This window comes from Mirounga angustirostris, unplaced genomic scaffold (assembly GCF_029215605.1).
Source record: "Mirounga angustirostris isolate CCGP_5_RB_7025 unplaced genomic scaffold, mMirAng1.0.hap1 SCAF_5, whole genome shotgun sequence".
NCBI classification, from domain to species: domain Eukaryota; kingdom Metazoa; phylum Chordata; class Mammalia; order Carnivora; family Phocidae; genus Mirounga; species Mirounga angustirostris.
This window is the reverse complement of record NW_026991713.1, coordinates 55,661,059-55,678,733: the sequence shown is the minus strand read 5'-3', so window position 1 is coordinate 55,678,733 and position 17,675 is coordinate 55,661,059. Positions and strand designations below refer to the sequence as shown.

General features: G+C 37.2%; 1 long non-coding RNA gene across 2 annotated transcripts in view; it reads left to right on the top strand.

Moving 5' to 3' along the window:
- The first annotated feature begins 1,529 nt into the window (after window positions 1-1,529).
- LOC135364416 (uncharacterized) overlaps window positions 1,530-17,675 on the top strand; it is a 240,121-nt gene continuing 223,975 nt past the window's right edge. For both annotated transcript variants that reach the window (XR_010411485.1, XR_010411486.1), the window contains exon 1: window positions 1,530-1,751. This is a non-coding gene — a long non-coding RNA (uncharacterized LOC135364416). The remainder of the gene's footprint in view (window positions 1,752-17,675) is intronic.

The following is a 17,675-nucleotide window of genomic DNA, read 5'->3' as shown; positions in this document are numbered from 1 at the left end:
TTTTCAAGCTATTATTCTGGGGAACCAAAAAAAAATGAGTTACAGATCTGAGAAAGCAGTGTGTGCTTAACTGCTGCATGACTGATTGTGTGATATATTGCTCTTTTCACTAATAACCACAAAGCAGGTAGAGGCATGGCAGACTAATTTGGTTTATATGTCCAGCTGTAAGGCTAGACACTGCATCATTCTTTTCAGAAACCAGTGACTTTAGGCATGTGGAACTTGTAGTCATGACAACAATAAGCCAGCTTTGAGTCTGAGTTTCAGCTCAGAAACTGCCTTGTCTCCATTACTTCCTGCTCATGACCTGACTTTTCGTACTCTCTGGGGCTGGGGGCTGGGGATTTATGAAAGATCTATTGAACAGAGCTCCAGTATATGTTTAATGCTTAAAATGTCTGGGTTGAAAGTTTTGCTTGCACAGATGGCTAAAGGCTGCAAGGAGGATAGATCAATCATTATTATAGCTAATGACACGGTTATAAGGGTGTACACAAAGGTGAGCTGATTTGGAAAATGGGAAAAGGCAATGTGAAAATAGTGACTTGGAAGCATTTCTTTGAATAACATAAAAATATCTATCACAAATAAAATGTTCTTTTAAACACATAGGGGAATTATACTATGATTCTGAGAGTACCTATCCAAAAGGCACAATGAGAAGTAATTAAACAAAAGTTAGTACACAAAATTGAGTGTGTGTGTGTTGTGTATGTATATGCATGCACTTTTTTAAATCTGAAGACACAACAGATGCTAATGACAAAATCTACAAGTGATCATTTTTTTGTCCCATATGTTTAATGGATTTAACAGTGACTACTTGAAGAGATAGCATGTTCAGTGACAGAAGTATGATATCATAGGGTTCAATGGCCTTCCCAAAATATCAGCTGCAATATTGGAAAGTTGTCTAACTATACAAAGTCTCTGGCTTTGCAGGTCTAAAGAGAAATGACACGATTTGCACTGTTGGGTTGTTGAACGATGAAATGAGATAATGGAGAGAAGTGGATCCCGGTGCCTGGGAGAGAGTAAGCACAGTGCTGGGAGCTGTCACTGTTGATGCTGCTGGTGTTGGTTTGTCCGGTAATGGAAATCTGTCCTTCACGAGATTAAAATGATTCAACTGTTCCTTGTTACAGACATGATCACAGAGATTGGAAGACTTTTTTCTTGGGAGAGATGTTTTCTGGCTTTGCTGTTTTCTCCATATAATCTACCCTTTAAGGAGGGTAGAGAATTATTGGCTGGAGAAGGCAGGAAGTGCAGGGTGTGAATTGCTAACATAAAAGATATGTCTGGAGACTTTTGTGCCTTTTTGTGCCTTTTTACTGCACATCCCCCGCGCCCCCCACAGGAAGTCAGAAATTCCAGCATCACTTTTGTTTCCTATTCCTTTAGCACATTGACCTAGTTCTGTATGATTGCCTTTTTTTAAGCTTCTATTTTCCAGCAAGTTGCTACCTCAAGCCGGCAGGCAGAGAAATAAGACATAGATCAAATCCTAGAGAGAAGCCAAATGCTTCCTTTCTTTTCTATGTATTGAGAAATTGAATGATTTGCTTTCCTCAGAGATCGACTTTATGATTTCATGATCATGTGGTTAAACTTCCTGGTGAATGAGATGCTGCCCAGAGGCCATGTTATTCTCCGTGACGCGGCAGAATGTGGATCACCACGTAGAAACCTGAGAAAGTACATTCATTTGTTAAGTTATAATTTCAGAAACCATGAACCACAGACTGGTGATGTATTTTTTTCTTATAAGAATTTATGATGTTGCAAATAATTGAATTTCTCTTTGCGTTGTCCCCAGATGGGCAGTTACAGTTTATGGCAATGTAAAATTATTTTCTGAGATACACAGATCACATTTTTATCTTACAAAGTTTATGAGAGAAATAAACTTTTGTATGTTCCTCATTAGCATGGAAGAGTTAATATACCTCCAGAAAAAGAGAAATGTATTACTTTTCTCTAGTAATATTAATTTTTGTACATTTTAAATTGCTTACAATAATAGGCTGATTAATATGAGAGAAATTTAAACATTAGCAAATAGGACATTTGGAAGTATAAGATAAATATACACTATGTAATTACTGTATTGCAGAAAAGATGTGATTGAGTGAATAACTGTTCTGGACATCACAAGCATTAGTGGAAAGTATCATTACAAGCTTATAAAGGACCATTACAATAACATTACTATAAAAACAATATTTTTCATCCAAAATGGTTTTGTGTTGATAGTTTTTCACCGTCTTTTAATTAGATTCAGATAAAAATGTAGCCAAAGTTTGAAGACTTTTCCTCTTGTTTCACAAGACCTCATAATTTCATAAATATTGGTCCTAATGTTTCCAGGCTTTACAGGGGATTTTGGAAAGCACAAGTCATTTCTTTTTACAAAGTTAGAATGTTTAGTCTATACAAAAGATAAATCTTTTGAAGATTCAGAGTCTCTAAATATACCCAGAGGAAACAATTGTCTCCTTAGGAGATTCTTCCTGGAATATTTCTGTCTCTTCAATATTGGTATATTTTTGTTCCTGCTCACAAATGTTGCTGATAAAAGCATTTTGAGAAAGGGAATTGAAACAATGGAAAAAAAATCTATTCCCTAATATGTAACAGAAGGCTGATTCATCAAATGTGGATTAATGTTTATGATGTGCTTAACAGTAGAAAGCTCCAATTTTTCTGGTGGACATACAGGAATATTAATGACAAAAGGCCAGATTCTTCCCCTTTGAATTCTCTGTGGATTTCTCTCAAGTACCAGGGCAGAGGTAGAATCCAGGAGTATAAATACAGATTTAGTCAAAGTAAACCTCTACTCCAGAGCTTGGTTATATAATATATATATTTACACATAAGATATATAAAATATTTTGAAATAAATAAAATATATAAAATAAAAATATATATTCAAAGATATTCAAGGTTTTTACTAATGAGTACAATAAGTCAATTGATTTGTACTTGCATGATATCCAAGTTATTCAGTTCACCAGCCAATTTTTTTAACTTGGGCTGGAACTAAAAACACCACATCATCTAATTTACAACAGGCTTTCCGCAAAGTTAGATATGGATTGCAAAGGTTCACCATAATTTATTGCCAAAAATTGATACACAATAGCTGGGCTGATTTTTTGTGGTTTATATTAGTATATATGATGATATCATTTCATGTTCCTCTACCTTTTGTCAGAGACTCATTGTTTATGCATTATTGTTGTTAGTACTATTATTATGCTTTGAAAACCTTCAAATGATTTTGTTTATTTTTTGTTGTCTGTCTAGCGTTATCACTGTTAAATTTGCAACAGTGATAGTTTGTTTTCTTCTCACAGACCTAATCTTTTGCATATTCTGGTTATTCTTGAACCAGTAGCTTAAGGATAGATGCAAAAGTGATGAGAGTTTGATTTAGCTCTGGCTTTTATTATCGGATACCCACAAGGAAATAAAGCTTTGATCTACTTCCTTGGAAAGTTAATCCTAGTGATTATGTGGAGATGTGTGCGGTGGGAGCTACAGGGATATACATCTTTAATCTCTTGGTGTTGAATACTTAATCCAGTTTGGATTCTTGGCAAGGAGATTTAAAGGAAGAACAAAATAATTACACTCTTCATGAGCTTTGTTTTCTGGAATGAATATTTGGTAGCTCTGCTTGCCCTTTTCCAGTTTAACAGGCATGCCTAGGAGAATAGACTGAGGCTTACATAGAGAGATGTAAAAATTGTTGATTTTTGTGGTCCTCAATAGGTAAATTTAAAGTAGATCTATTAACTATGTGGCAGTTTGGGTGGGGTTTTTATTATTCAGCTTGTGTGTTTTGGCACAGTGAAGGCTGAATAGAGCATATGCTATTTTCAATGGAATAATTTAAACATTATTCTAGGACTGGAACACTATTATTAAAAAGTGCTCATCTTCCTTTATTCATAGAAACTTTGTATGCTGGTGTTGGCCATAAAATGGCCACTAAATTTAAATATAACACAGCTTCATTAGAAAATGTACTTAAGCCAAACACATTTATTTTCAAATTGCTATTCCATTTTATTGAGAAAATATGTTAGGTTAAAATATACTTAAGTCAATTTTGTTAATTAATCCATTTGTTAAGATAATATATATTATCTGGGGCACCTGGGTGGCTCGGTCTTTAAGCGTCTGCCTTCAGCTCAGGTCATGATCCCAGGGTCCTGGGATCAAGCCCCGCATCGGGCTCCCTGCTCCGCAGGAAGCCTGCTTCTCCCTCTCCCACTCCCCCTGCTTGTGTTCTTGCTCTCGCTATCTCTCTATGTCAAAAAAATAAATAAAATCTTTAAAAAAAAAAGATAATATATATTATCTTTCAATTTACATCACCCATTATAATTACTTATAAACTACATGTCAAAAAGGAAAATAAAAAAATAACCAAAATCTCATCAACCTTACATAAACATTTAGCATTCATGATGTTTTAATGTAGTACATATATGTTAGTATCTTTTTAAATTAACATTATTTATAATTTTTTTCACAGCTCTTCCTTAATTAAGCATAAATATAATCTTATACCTTTATAATATGCCATCAAGTGTATTACCGTAATTCACTCAACTACACTCCACTTTTTTTTTTCTATTGTGAATAATACCAGAACTTATACGTATTGAACTCTGAAGTGTTGGCAAAAGAAATAGTATCATTTTATTACTAAATCTTCATTCTTTATTAAAATGTTATAAATAGACCTGTTAGAAATTAATCCTGATATCAGAACAAAGGTAAGTAAGATTTTGTACGGGTCTCACTGATTTTCAATCTAATAATTAATAGTTCTAAATAAATTGCTATATAAAGCAAATCTTTAAATTGTGAGATTATCCCTTAGAAGTAATTTTTGGTCAGTGATGTATTAGCAATTTGATAGTAGTTCAAATTCAGCCATCTATGTTAATTTATGACAAACAGAGGTGGCCTTACCCATCATCCCTTCCCTAGGTGTAGTTCTTGTTTCTTCTGTGATTGTGGCCCCCAAATTTTGTGGCCTTTTTTATTAGCTTGTAAAAGTATCTGTTCCAAGTGAAGTAAGATTTAATCTTCAGAATTTGTCTTAGTAATATATGAATGGCAACTGGGCAATAATTGAATAAAGCTTTCTGCGTCATTGGGGGGAAAGACATTTTCGATTTTACATTGTATCAAAATGGACTTTTTAGGAATTCCTAAAACATTCCCTGAAAAAATGTGCCATGGTTTACATGGATCCAAACAAAGTTTTCATAGAATCCCCAAAGATTTTTTAACATGAGCACATATAATTTAAGAATATACTTGGGGTTTTATAGACCCCTCCAAAGAAGAATTCAACTAGGTGTTTAAATCGTACCTGTTTTGTTTTTGAAATGAATTGATAGAATGTCCTGGCATCACGTAGACAAAGGATAAATTCTGTTTGTAATCAGCTGTAAATATTCCTTATCTTCTATATCTTTGCTTCCTGTGCTTTACCTGCTCTGCTCAATGGCAATTATAGGGCTGGGTGACCTTGGTACTTTCTCTGTTTATTATACAGGAACTTTCTCAAGCCTAGGGAGAATAAAATCCTCAAGCAGAATTTTTTATTTGGCATGAAACCTTCTCCCCTACTTCCTTTTGCAAGCTAACCTCAAAATTGTAGGTGACACCTGGCTGAGGCAAAATTGCTTCTTTTTTCTCTTGATACCCTGGCTGTTGGTGTACATGCATGGGAAAGGTGTGTGGCAGTGGCAGAGAAGGGGAAGCTGGTAGGGAATGAGCCCCCATGTGTGAACGAGAGAAACAAGATTAACCTCATTCCTAGGGAGTATGTGTGCTTCTTCAACACAGAAAGAAAAATCACTTCATTGATTAGGTGAGTGTCAATCCTTGTGACCCAGCCTTTCGGAGTGGCTTTTATAGTGGTTATTTGGGTATTTTTCTTCTTGTTCGTATATTGCAAAAGCTTTAATGTACCCAGATTTCCAGGTTAAATCTACGAGAATTTACTACATCGGTGTCACTCAACATGGGGCTTAAGGTCTCATATGGGTCCTAGAACTGTTTGTTAGTAATTCAGGATGAGATAAGGGGTTGGAACAAGAATGTCAATCAGCCAAGTTGCTAAGTACACTGTTTAGTTCACCTGATGCTTTTTATGTAACAAGACTTTCTTGATTATTCCTGGAGTGCTGGTAATAAACAGTTCAAAGACAGATTACTCCGAGTAGCCCTTATTTAGATCTTTCTTTCAGACTTTGTATAAATGTTAAATATGTAAAAAACATTTAAGTACTTGATGTGAAAAGTGAGTGTTTGCTGATAAAATTGGACAGCTGCATGGGGGCAGGGGGCACAGTGTCAGAGAAACTGGGTCTTGGTTTAGACTCTGCCATTTACCATTTATGTGACTGAAGTGAGTCATTTAATCTCTGTGAGTTTGAGATTTTCTTATTTGCAAAATGACCTAGAATTGTTCTGGATTAAATATTTTAATGAAATGTCACAAATTTAGAGAAACTGAGCTCACTGATGCATCGCATTCTCATATCTAGACCTATGTTGTTAGCATTTGAAAACTGACTATTGATTAAATAAGACAAGTGCTCAATATATTAATTTAAAAATTCAACTTGGACAACCCCACATCTCTCCTCCCTTGAATATTTCCCATCTTTAAACACACATACTTTGGTCTTTGATAAAGTCTTCTCCTGTGGCCATAGTGTGTCTTCACTGCACATAATAATTGTCTGAAATTCAACCTTTGGATTAAGAAATACACTTTAGCTAAAATCCTCATTTACCATGAAAACATCTGTGTTCTCTTCTGTACAGTCACAAGACATAGCAACCTTTATTTTTTACTTTTTTATTTGTTGCAACCTTTAATCTATAGGAGAATACATTTAAAATTGTCAACTTTTTCCTGCACTTTTATATATGGCAAGACCTTATTCATGACAAAAACGTTATAAATAGATATTGCAGATATTTTAAGACTAGTTCAAACTCTTGTCCATGAGAAAATCAAAACTGAATACAATGAAAAAATTAAGAAAAGATATTTTCCTAGAAATGGAAATGGCATCAAAAGTGAATTGTTTTGGGAAAAGCTTGCAACATTACCAAAAAAATAACATATGTTAATTTTCTCCTTCTTGTTAAACAGGCTGATCATTCAATAAGCTGGTCAACTCATATCACTCTAATTTGTAGGGTAGAGGGAGATTTTCCCTGTGTGTGTGTGTGTGTGCGTGTGCGTGCATGCGTGCACATGTGTGTGTATGTGTGTTTTGCCATTATTGTGCTCCTTCCATTTTTCTCAGTCACCATCCTCTGGGTTTATTTCATTGGAGTCTCTCTTCAGCACCTCGTTTCAGATAACTCCACAGTATTATAGTATCTAGTTATTTCTCAGCTTCTTTTCACTCTACTTCTCTAGCATCCTATAACTCAAAATAGACCATGATCCCAGATCACATCTCTTATACCATATCCCTTTCCTTTGCTTTTATCTCTCCATCTAGAGCCTTTTGTCTAAATTGACCAATTACTCTTTACATTTGAATTTAACTAGCTGTCATCAATTACGTTTACTGCTGTATTTGGATAGGATAGGTGCTCAAGTAAATATTTGTTAAATTGCATTATTGAAATACAATCTGCCAGGAGCTGGGACACTTGCTTCTCTCTTTATATCTATTTCTTAACACTTTAGTTGGATGTGATTGCTATCTCCCTTAGACTCATAGCACTTTCTTTGAACCTGTCTCGTACATCGCTTAGTATGTAAAAATGCAGGCTTTGTTGTCAGGTAGATGAAAGTTCAGACTCTGGCTCCTACCTAACTATATAATCTTGAGCAAGCTGCTTAATCTCTCAGGAACCCACTTTTTTCTACCAAGTGAGGATGATCTATTAAGTTTTTTATGAAGATTACATGGCGTAACCTATACGCAAAGTAGTTTGCTTTTAGTGAGTATTTAATAAGAAGAAGAACTAAGACTTGTATAATACTTATGTTGTAAGCAGTTTTAAATGCTTTATATTTATTAACTCTTGTTCCTCACTATAACACAATGAAATAGGCACTATTCTCCCCATTTTGCAGATGAGGAAACTAAGGCATGGAAGGGTTAATTATCTTTTTAAGGTCATAGAACTGGCAAGATGTAAGAGTCAGGATGACACCAGGGTGCCTGGCTTCTGCACTAAGCACTTTGCTGTGCAGCATCTCAGTCCATGTGTATCATTCTCTTCTTGTTGTTAGGAAGAACATGGTGTAATGGAAAGAGTCATAAGCCTGGATTTTACTCCTAGATGATTAGCAGCTCTTTACTCATGGGCGAGTCACTTATTCTCTTTAGGCCTTAATTCTGTATTCATATCTATAAAACAAAAGAATTGTGAGACAGACAACCTCTTTTTGTCTTCCCATTAGGGCCTTTTCATTAGGGAATTGCCCCTACCCCAACTATTCCAGAGGGACTGTCAGTCACATGGTCACCAGCTTCCTTACTGCAGGGCCTCCAGGGTTTTCCATATCCCCATGCAAGGTGATTGGTCCACGATTGAACATATAAACTAAGCAAGATTAGAACACTGTGTGTATGTAAACCCTATGAAACCAGGAGAAAGTGAGCCTTTTTAAATTTTCAAAATATATAAGCTGAAATAATCATGAAGGCATAAAACTGCCAAGGACCATCTTTCCCACCGGGTAGAGAATCTGCTTAAGACTAAATTCAACCCAAAGAAAGAAGGGCTGTGAAATTGGGGTTTGGAGAGAGAATGAGAGAGGGAGAAGGAGGGAGAGAGAGTGTGCAAATGATAAGAATGGGCATAATTATTTTGGTACCTGGATTCAGCTTTATCTGGTCAGTGTACCTCTATACTTTAAGTTTTGTTATTCAGTAAAATACTTTTCCCCTCTTAAATCTACTTTGAGTTGTCTGTCAGAAGTAGTTTGTAGTCACACAGATTTAAAAGGATAATCTCTCTTCTAGCCATAACATTCTGTAACCATAAATTTCATTATATCCTCATAGTACTAAAAGAGTATATTTTTTGAACAAAGCAGGTACTAAATAAATATTTTTAAATTATATTGAATTGTTCAACCTGCAATCCAGGAAAGAAAAATAGGTGTGCTTGGGATCAGGAGCATATATTTCAAATGAATTTTATAGATTTCTGGTGATTGACTACTTTGATAATGATCTACAATAATTAAAGCCAGTCTTCCACTGGCTTAGAGATTGTTCCTGAACCAGTTGACGGCTCCTGGACCTTATTTGAAAATCCAGCTATAACCAGTGGACAGATTCAAATAAAAGAATGGTTTACTGGGCACAAAGATGAATCTGTTCCTGAAATTAACAAGCAAAACAAAAGAAGGGCTTGTCAAGGGATATGTAGGATGTAAAGAGAATTTTCTTTCTTTCTTTTTTTTTTTAAAGATTTTATTTATTTATTTGAGACAGAGAGAATGAGAGAGACAGAGAGCACATGAGAGGGGGGAGGGTCAGAGGGAGAAGCAGGCTCCCTGCCGAGCAGGGAGCCCGATGCGGGACTCGATCCAGGGACTCCAGGATCATGACCTGAGCTGAAGGCAGTCACTTAACCAACTGAGCCACCCAGGCGCCCTGTAAAGAGAATTTTCAAATATTGTCCCTATATAATAACATAGGGTCAAAAAATTCAAAGAGGCTCGTGGAAGAAAAGAACAAAATGATGCTCTCATTTGGGATCATATCCACTCTATGTTAGATCCACTTTATGCGTATATACCCACACCTGCACACACAACACCATTTCATATTCATGAAGATGAAGAGAGATTCAGATGCAATGTGTGAGCAACACACAAAGGTATTCAAAACTGCTTTCAGTTTGATAAATATATATATAAGGTTCAGGAGATGAAATATATATATATATATATATATATATATATATAGTATGTATACATGTATACATATATATGCATGTGTATATACCTACTGTTTCTAATGTCCAAATGTATTCATATACTTAGAACTACACAAAGAGATCCCTTTATAATCATCCACAACTGAATCCTTCAAAAAGAAAGCATACTCTCTTAAATCCATCTTAAATGTGCCAAGAAGTATGTTAAATGCTTTGTGCATGATCTCATAATCCTCTCAACAGAGATATGAGACAAATAATATCATCATCCCCATTTTATAGATGAGCATATTGAGATTTAGAGAGTTTCAATAACTTGCCCAAAGTCTCACACTTGGTGAGTAGTGCAAGTCTTTCTGCCTTTAAATGCTCACATTTCATCACCATGCTTATGCTACCTCTCCCAGATCTGATTAGTTTTAATGATAAAAATACAGAGGTATGGCCTGCCCAACAAAAGAGAGGGTAAATAGTTGAGCTGAGATAGTGTAATATGGTGGAAATGAGGGAGAGGGAGTAGAATGGGAAAATAATGGGAGAAGAATCAAGCTATCAACATTTGGTGAGCTAATATTGGACAAAAATAAGACTAAGATAGACAGTCCCTTCCCGGGTGATAAATCCTTTCCATTTATTGTGACTCGGTTCATTTCATGTAAATTCTATGTTTAACATGAACTCACAGTTTCATAGCTCAAACCTGCTTGGCTGCCAGCGACAGCAAGGCCCTGCATGCTGCAGCCTGCCAGATGGAGCTGCTGAAATTCAGCAGCAGATTTAGTGTTTCCTGTAGAGGCCTTCTGAGAAGGAAAGTTCCCAGCTTGCTTGTATAGGATTAGCTTGTGTTTCCATGATGCCTTGAACCATGGCTTCTTAGGGGTCATTTCTTTTCATAAACATTGTTCTGACTCTATAGGGAATCGGCTACATTCGCACAGTGGTGCTTATGGAAACAGTGACATTTGATTTTTAAGTGGAAAATATATTGTTTATTATGAACTTACAAAAAAGAATTTTCAGTCATGGAAACGATTAGGGCAGTGTTTTGTGCAGTGTTCATCCATTTATTGAGGTGATGGAGACAAGGTGATGCTCACTGATGAGATAAAGCTTTCAAAGCCTCGGAAATGCGGGAGGTCTTTATAAGAGGATGGAAGGAACACCATTTAACACAATACAACAGTGTTAGCTGCACACATCTGTACGTAGCTGAAACAGAAATGGTGGTGGAGTCTCTTAGATCTAGGGATTGGTTCCCCATGGACTCACTCCAAAGAGTTATAGAAGCTTTGGGGAATAGCTTCAGTGTGATTGCACATGTATCTTTTTATGATGTCAGTTGAAGAGCTGATTCAACATTACTGAACCTTGGAGTTTGGGCTCAATCATTTCTTTAAAATTTCAGGTGATGCAATACTTCTTTATACCTACTGTATTTATTACTTAAGCTTCTATAATGAATCGCATTATGTGAAAAATACTTCACATTTTTACTTCACAAGTATGTTGGTAGATTGGGGTATTTTTTATCATTGATATTTACTGAAAGCTTCCTATGTATTAGACAGAATATATTTTACTCTCTATTTAACCTTCAGTACATTTTATCTCTTTGTTTATTGCTGTCTCCTTTTACTAGAGTGTAAGCACCGCAAGGGAAGGGAGTTTTGTCAGTTTTATCCACCGCTAAATCCTAAGCACCTACAATCATGCCTGGCTCCATTAGGTTTTCAATAAATGTGTTTCACACAAATGAACAGGGACTGTGCGAAAGGTTTTACAAGCGTATCTTTTTGAAACTTCATATTAACCCATTAAAGCATTAAACCATTTAAGCATGTTATGTTTCCATTTCCATTTTACTGATGAAAATGGGGCTTTGAGGATTAAATTGATTTCTCAAGGCTGTGTAGCAGAGAAATTACAAAACCTGAGTTCAAGTATAGGACTCTGTCTCCAAACATCATATTCCTAATCTCTGGCTCATGCTTTTCTCCTGAACAATTTTACATAAAGTCTGAGCCCACATGACTAAAATATCTGGCCCTCTTCTGGATAAAGTCCCCGTGGGTGGGTGGGGGGTGGGGAAGGTCGTCATGGTCTCTGAAATCCCAGCTGTGTCTGTCAGTAGACAAAGTCATACCTTCAGACGTTTCTGGGATGTGTCACTTTTTTGCCACCTATCTGACCGTCAGAAGTCTGTTGGAGAGGTCACCATCTTGGAGTTTCTCCTTCACATACCTGACAGACAGTGAACCACCTATGTAGAAGAAAGAACCAGACCCATGGTGAAGTGTTGAGTAATCTTTCAGAGCTCTGTCTCTCAATTTCTCCATGTGCCTGGGTGTGTCTCATATTCTAGAAATGCACACTTTGTACAGGGTGTGTTTGTGGTTTGGGTTGAAAGGAGAACGAGAGAGGAGAAAACGATGGAAGCAAAAAACAAGGTAGGTAAGGACCCTGAGTCCCTCCAATATGTGGGAGGAATAGAATTCTAAAATAGGCACTAGGGGCGCCTGGGTGGCTCAGTGGGTTAAGTGTCTGCCTTTGGCTCAAGTCATGATCTCAGGGTCCTAGGATTGAGCCCCACGTTGGGCTCCCTACTCAGCGGGGAGCCTGCTTCTTCCTCTCCCTCTAACCACTCCCCCCCCCGCTTGTGCTCTCTTGCTGCACGTTCTCTCTCTAATAAATATATAAAATCTTTAAAAAAATAAAACAAACACTAAAACTGACATCTCCATTGTAAGTTATTCTCTGTCTAGAACAGGAGAGAAGTTCACCACAACACTGGTGACAGAAGATACAAAGACAGTTCTTCCTAGAACTCTGGGGTCCTGGCCTGTCCCCAGCCACTTGCCACTGTCCTTCTGACCCACCTGTTAGTCTCATCCTCTTGGTCATTCTCCTTTACTCCATCAGCTCTTTGTTCATTGTTTTGCATGTAAGTCTGAGAGATGATTCAGACGTATGTAAGACCTATTTTGGAGGTCAAGATAAAAAAAAAATGATATGTAGCCACTACCTGCCGTGCTTTTCCGATACAGAAGAAACGTTTCCTAGGATTCTGTGTCAGAAAATCCTGAAGAAGTTTGCCAATGAAGAACTAATGCCTAGTACCCTGATCCTCGTTTTGGAGACCAAGATTTAGATTGAATATTATCTGTGATCTTTTAGTCTACCTATTTGATCTAAACTGAATAGTTAAATTTTTTTCATTGAGAGCAGTATTCTGAAAATGAAGTATGTGGCAGGTGGTAGGGAGGATGAAATAAGTGGACAAAAGGTTATTTTCACCCCCTTCAATTCATATTCCCAGAGATTCATATCACTTTTGACAGTAGTATTTGGTGTGGTCCTGTGACTGTCAGCACTTACTGTCCATTATAATTACCTGGGGAACTTTTAAAAAATACTATCTTTGGGTCCACCCCAAACCGATTAAATCAGAATCTCTAGGAGTGAGGCTTGGGCACTGAAAATGGTGTGAAAGGGCCCCCGGTGATTCTAATGTGCAGCTGGGGCTGAGAGCCACTGGACTAGAAGAAGGACCGCCGGTTTTAGAGTCTGATAGGCCTGTGTTTGAATTGCAGATATGCCATTTTTTATGCTGTGTGACGTTAGGAGAGTTTTTGCAGCCTCCTAAACTTATGTTCTTACCTTGTAAAATGGAGATGGTGTGCCTTCATCAGAGGATCATTTTAAAGATAAAATGAGAAGATATATATGATATAGCTAGTACAGTGCGCAGCATATAATTGGTGTTTAATAAATTAGGGTTATTATCATGATCATCATCATTATTAGGCTCGGAGAAGCCTGTTATTTCTATATGTAAACATTGCATAGTAATAGAGAAGAGCAGGCACCCATCAGAGACCACTCTAGCCATCTGCTCTTTGTCAGATGGAATATTGTACTATGATTATTTCTACTGCTTTATCCATTCTATTTTGAACCTAGTGCAACAGTGGCTGAAAGTATCCTGACAGGTTTCTACTAAAGGATGAAGAGTTCCCAAGACACTTGTCCCAACATTTATGTTTAGTTTATTCATTTTTATTTTGGTTCTGTTCTTTTAGTTGCATCCTTCCGATATGCTGAAAATTTTAGAGCATTTAGATTATTCTATTGTGGATTTCTCTTCATCTCCCTTTGGCAAGATGAAGCACCATTTTTTTCTCAGTTTCCCTTCAAAATAGATAAGAAGCCATACTACATTTTTGGTTTTTGAGTAACAACTCTCTTGAATCCATTACCACAGATTCTACCCTCCTGTATGTCACCCAGGCATTTCATTAGCTACAGAGTTGCAGACTGGATTAAACCCGTCATCAAAAATGATAAAAACACAGTACTGTTCAGTGTGGATGAGACTTACTCAGATTATGACAAATCCTGCACTAAATAAAGGCTCATCTGACTGTTAATCGAAAGGCCATGCTCGTTGGTTTAACAGAAATAAAATGATTTCCTAACAACTATTTGTGTACTTAAAACATCTACAGATGTGTCAAGGAGAAAGGTTAACACCCGTTTTCCCTATTCTTGTAAGGCAGATGCACTGTGTAATAGATGGCACCAACATTCTTACAGGCCCTGTTTTTTGGAATCATTCATGACTTGTGCCCAGTAAACCCAATAGCTTAGGTGTGTAGGGTCCACCTCTCACATACCTCTCCGATGTGTTGCCTTTGTCAGTTACTAGCCTGCTTCTAGTCTTCATTAGCCTCTGCTCCTTTATCTTTAGTCTGTGTACCTGCCGGTGCTTCCCATGCAATGAATCCACATAATTCTCTTTCATTCCTTTATTTACAAACCTTTAAAAAAAACTCCCTGCATTTCCAGTAAAGTCCAGATGATGTGGGACAAGTGGAAAGAGTTCAGTTTCCTTGAATTTAGAAGCACACAGCTCTGGGTTTGGGCGCTGACTTTGTGGTGTTTTGGCTTTTAGCTGTGTGAATGTGGGTATGTTATTTTTCTACTCTAAGCCTGTGTCATCATCTGTTAAATGAGGATAAAAATAATTACCTTAGGGTTCGATAAGCATTAAATGAAATAACTTCTGCACATTACCTAGTGTAGTGTCTGGTCCCCAGTGAAAGCTCGATTAACATTAGTCACCTCCTCTGACCCCCTGATTCTAGACCTTACTGACGTACCTTCCCAATTTCGTCTCTCACAGCACTGTCCCTCTGTCTTTCACACATCCTTGTCTCCCTTCCTTGTCTACTATCACTGTATGCATGTCTTCTCTTCCCTTGCTCCCATGTCTTTATTCATCTGTATATTCATGTGGTTTTCTTTGCCACAAATACTTTTTTCTTAGTGTCTAACCAGCTCTTCCCCTGCTTTCCCCCAAGACTGCTAGTCAAAATTAATCTCTGGGGCACCTGAGTGGTTCATTCGACTAAGCATCTGACTCTTGGTTTCAGCTCAGGTCATGATCTCAGGGTCGTGAGACTGAGCACAGCGTTGAGCTCCACACTCAGTGGGGAGTCTGCTTGAGATTCTCCCTCTTCCTCTGCCCCTCTTCCACTCATGTTCTCGTGCTTGCTCCCTCTCTCTGTCAAATAAATAAATAAATCTTTAAAAAAAATAATCTCTAACCTCCTACTCAGTAATCCTTGTCGCTGCTTCACAGCAATCTTTCCATTCTGCCTTGGGTTCCATTCCACGTCAGTGTTTTGCATCTGTTGCCTCCACCTGATTATGAACCTTTCTTATCTTTGTCTGCATCTGCCCCTTTCCACCACATGTTCCTGAGGGCCTAGAAGGATTTCTTGAAAAAGAAGCACAAAGTTTAGTGAATGTATTAATTATTTAGTAATTTCATTGTATTGCTAAAACTATAGCACACTGACATATACAAGATTGTGATACTATTTTTATTGATTATATACAACTGGAAAAATTAATAAAGCCTGCCAAGCTTAAGTAACTTCCTGGAGTAATACCATGAATACAAATTCTCATGTCTTGGGAGCTGTTATAAAAACCCTTAATAGGCACTAGGGACTAAAGTATGGCCAGCAAGCTCACAGCAACACAACACTCAAAAATTCTAAGATAAAGCAGCAAAAGAAAAAAGGCAAAGCATCGAGATGCAGGCTAAAACACTCGTGACTCAAGAGGATTACTCATTTTAGGCTAATTGGAGAAACTTTAGTCATGTTTATTGTGACCTATGGAAGCCTGTGGGACAATATTCTCTTCTTTCTCACTTATCCTATTGGCAGTAAAGAAATAGAATAAATAGGGGGGAGGACTGAATTCTGAGCTTAACACAAACCAACACTCCATCTGCCTTTATAGCTTGTATTAATCATACCTTTTTCTTCCTCTTATTTATATAATTCATATGTAATAGATCCATGAAAATAGTGTATTTTAGTATATTTCTCTTCCATATTTTAACTCACTTATGACCACCTTTGGTTTTTCCATTTAACGAAAACATTATAATTATTCAGTGTTTCCACACTCAATCACAAATTTTTTCTAGATTTTTAATTTATACTTAGCTGAGAGGGTGATCAGTCAGCTGGGTTTGCCAGAGACTGAGAGGTTTCTTGGGACATGGGAATTTCAGTGTTAAAATGGGGACAGTCTCTGGGAAACTGGAAAACTTACTAAAGGACTGTTCAACTTTTCAGAGAAATTTAAGGCATTATTCTTTTCCACAAGGTGTTTGCAATGTAGTTGAGGAACTAGGATGCATGAAACCAAGAGTGGACAATTCAAGATGGAAAGAAATCAAGCATAAATGTGTGTGATGCAGAAAATAATGGATACAGTGTTTTGGAACCAGTAGTGGGGAGGTGATGATGAAGGGAAACCTTCTTTGCAGAAGTGAGCTGAGATCGGGAATGGTAGATGGGATGGGACCTTGGAAACTGAAGAGGAGAGGGGTGAGGCGGTAAATGGAGAAGAGAGGAGGTATGAGTATGGAGTGATAGGAAACACAGCAGCCTGACCCGAGCTTGGTGGGGATGAGCTGGGGTGGTACAGAAAGGCATGTTGGAATACAAATTGAAATAAAATTTGGACAAGTAGCTGCAGTTTGGGGTGACTTTTTCCTGGCCTTCCAGAATTTGCTTGAAATTGAGAATTGACTGCAATTAAGATTTGCATTTGGTTGTTCAAATTCCTGAAAAGGAGAATTTATGTGTCTCATGGAATAAGTGAACATATATGTTCCCGAAGCTCGTTTTCTGCTTACGTGGTATGACTGTTGTGCATAAGTCAGAGAAAGAGCCACCCTCTGTCTTGTTTTGTGTGGGGAAATACTCTATAGCAAAACCAAAATACCAGAATAAAGAAGTTACAGCAAAGAAAAGAAATAACTGCTCTTTTCACAAAAAATTTGCCCTTTATCTGATATTGGCAGCCCCAAATGTTTGGCTTACAGGAGCACCCTTGCCATTTGTTTTATTGCCTCTCTGCAAGTTATTTGTCTCCAATTTTAGCAGCTGAATTATTTTTCTAATCCTTCTCAATTAACATGCCTTCTGCATCATCAAGGAACTGCAGTGAAAGAGGAAGTTACATGGGAATGACATTCCATCTTTCCTGAAGAACAATTTTCCTGTCAAAAATTCAAGAGGAAGAATGGGAGATTTTTTTTTTCTTCATTTGTTGCCAGTCTCTGCTTAAAATTCAGATGAACTGCATTTTCTCTGACTGGTTTTGCTTTAATATGAACTTTAAAATAT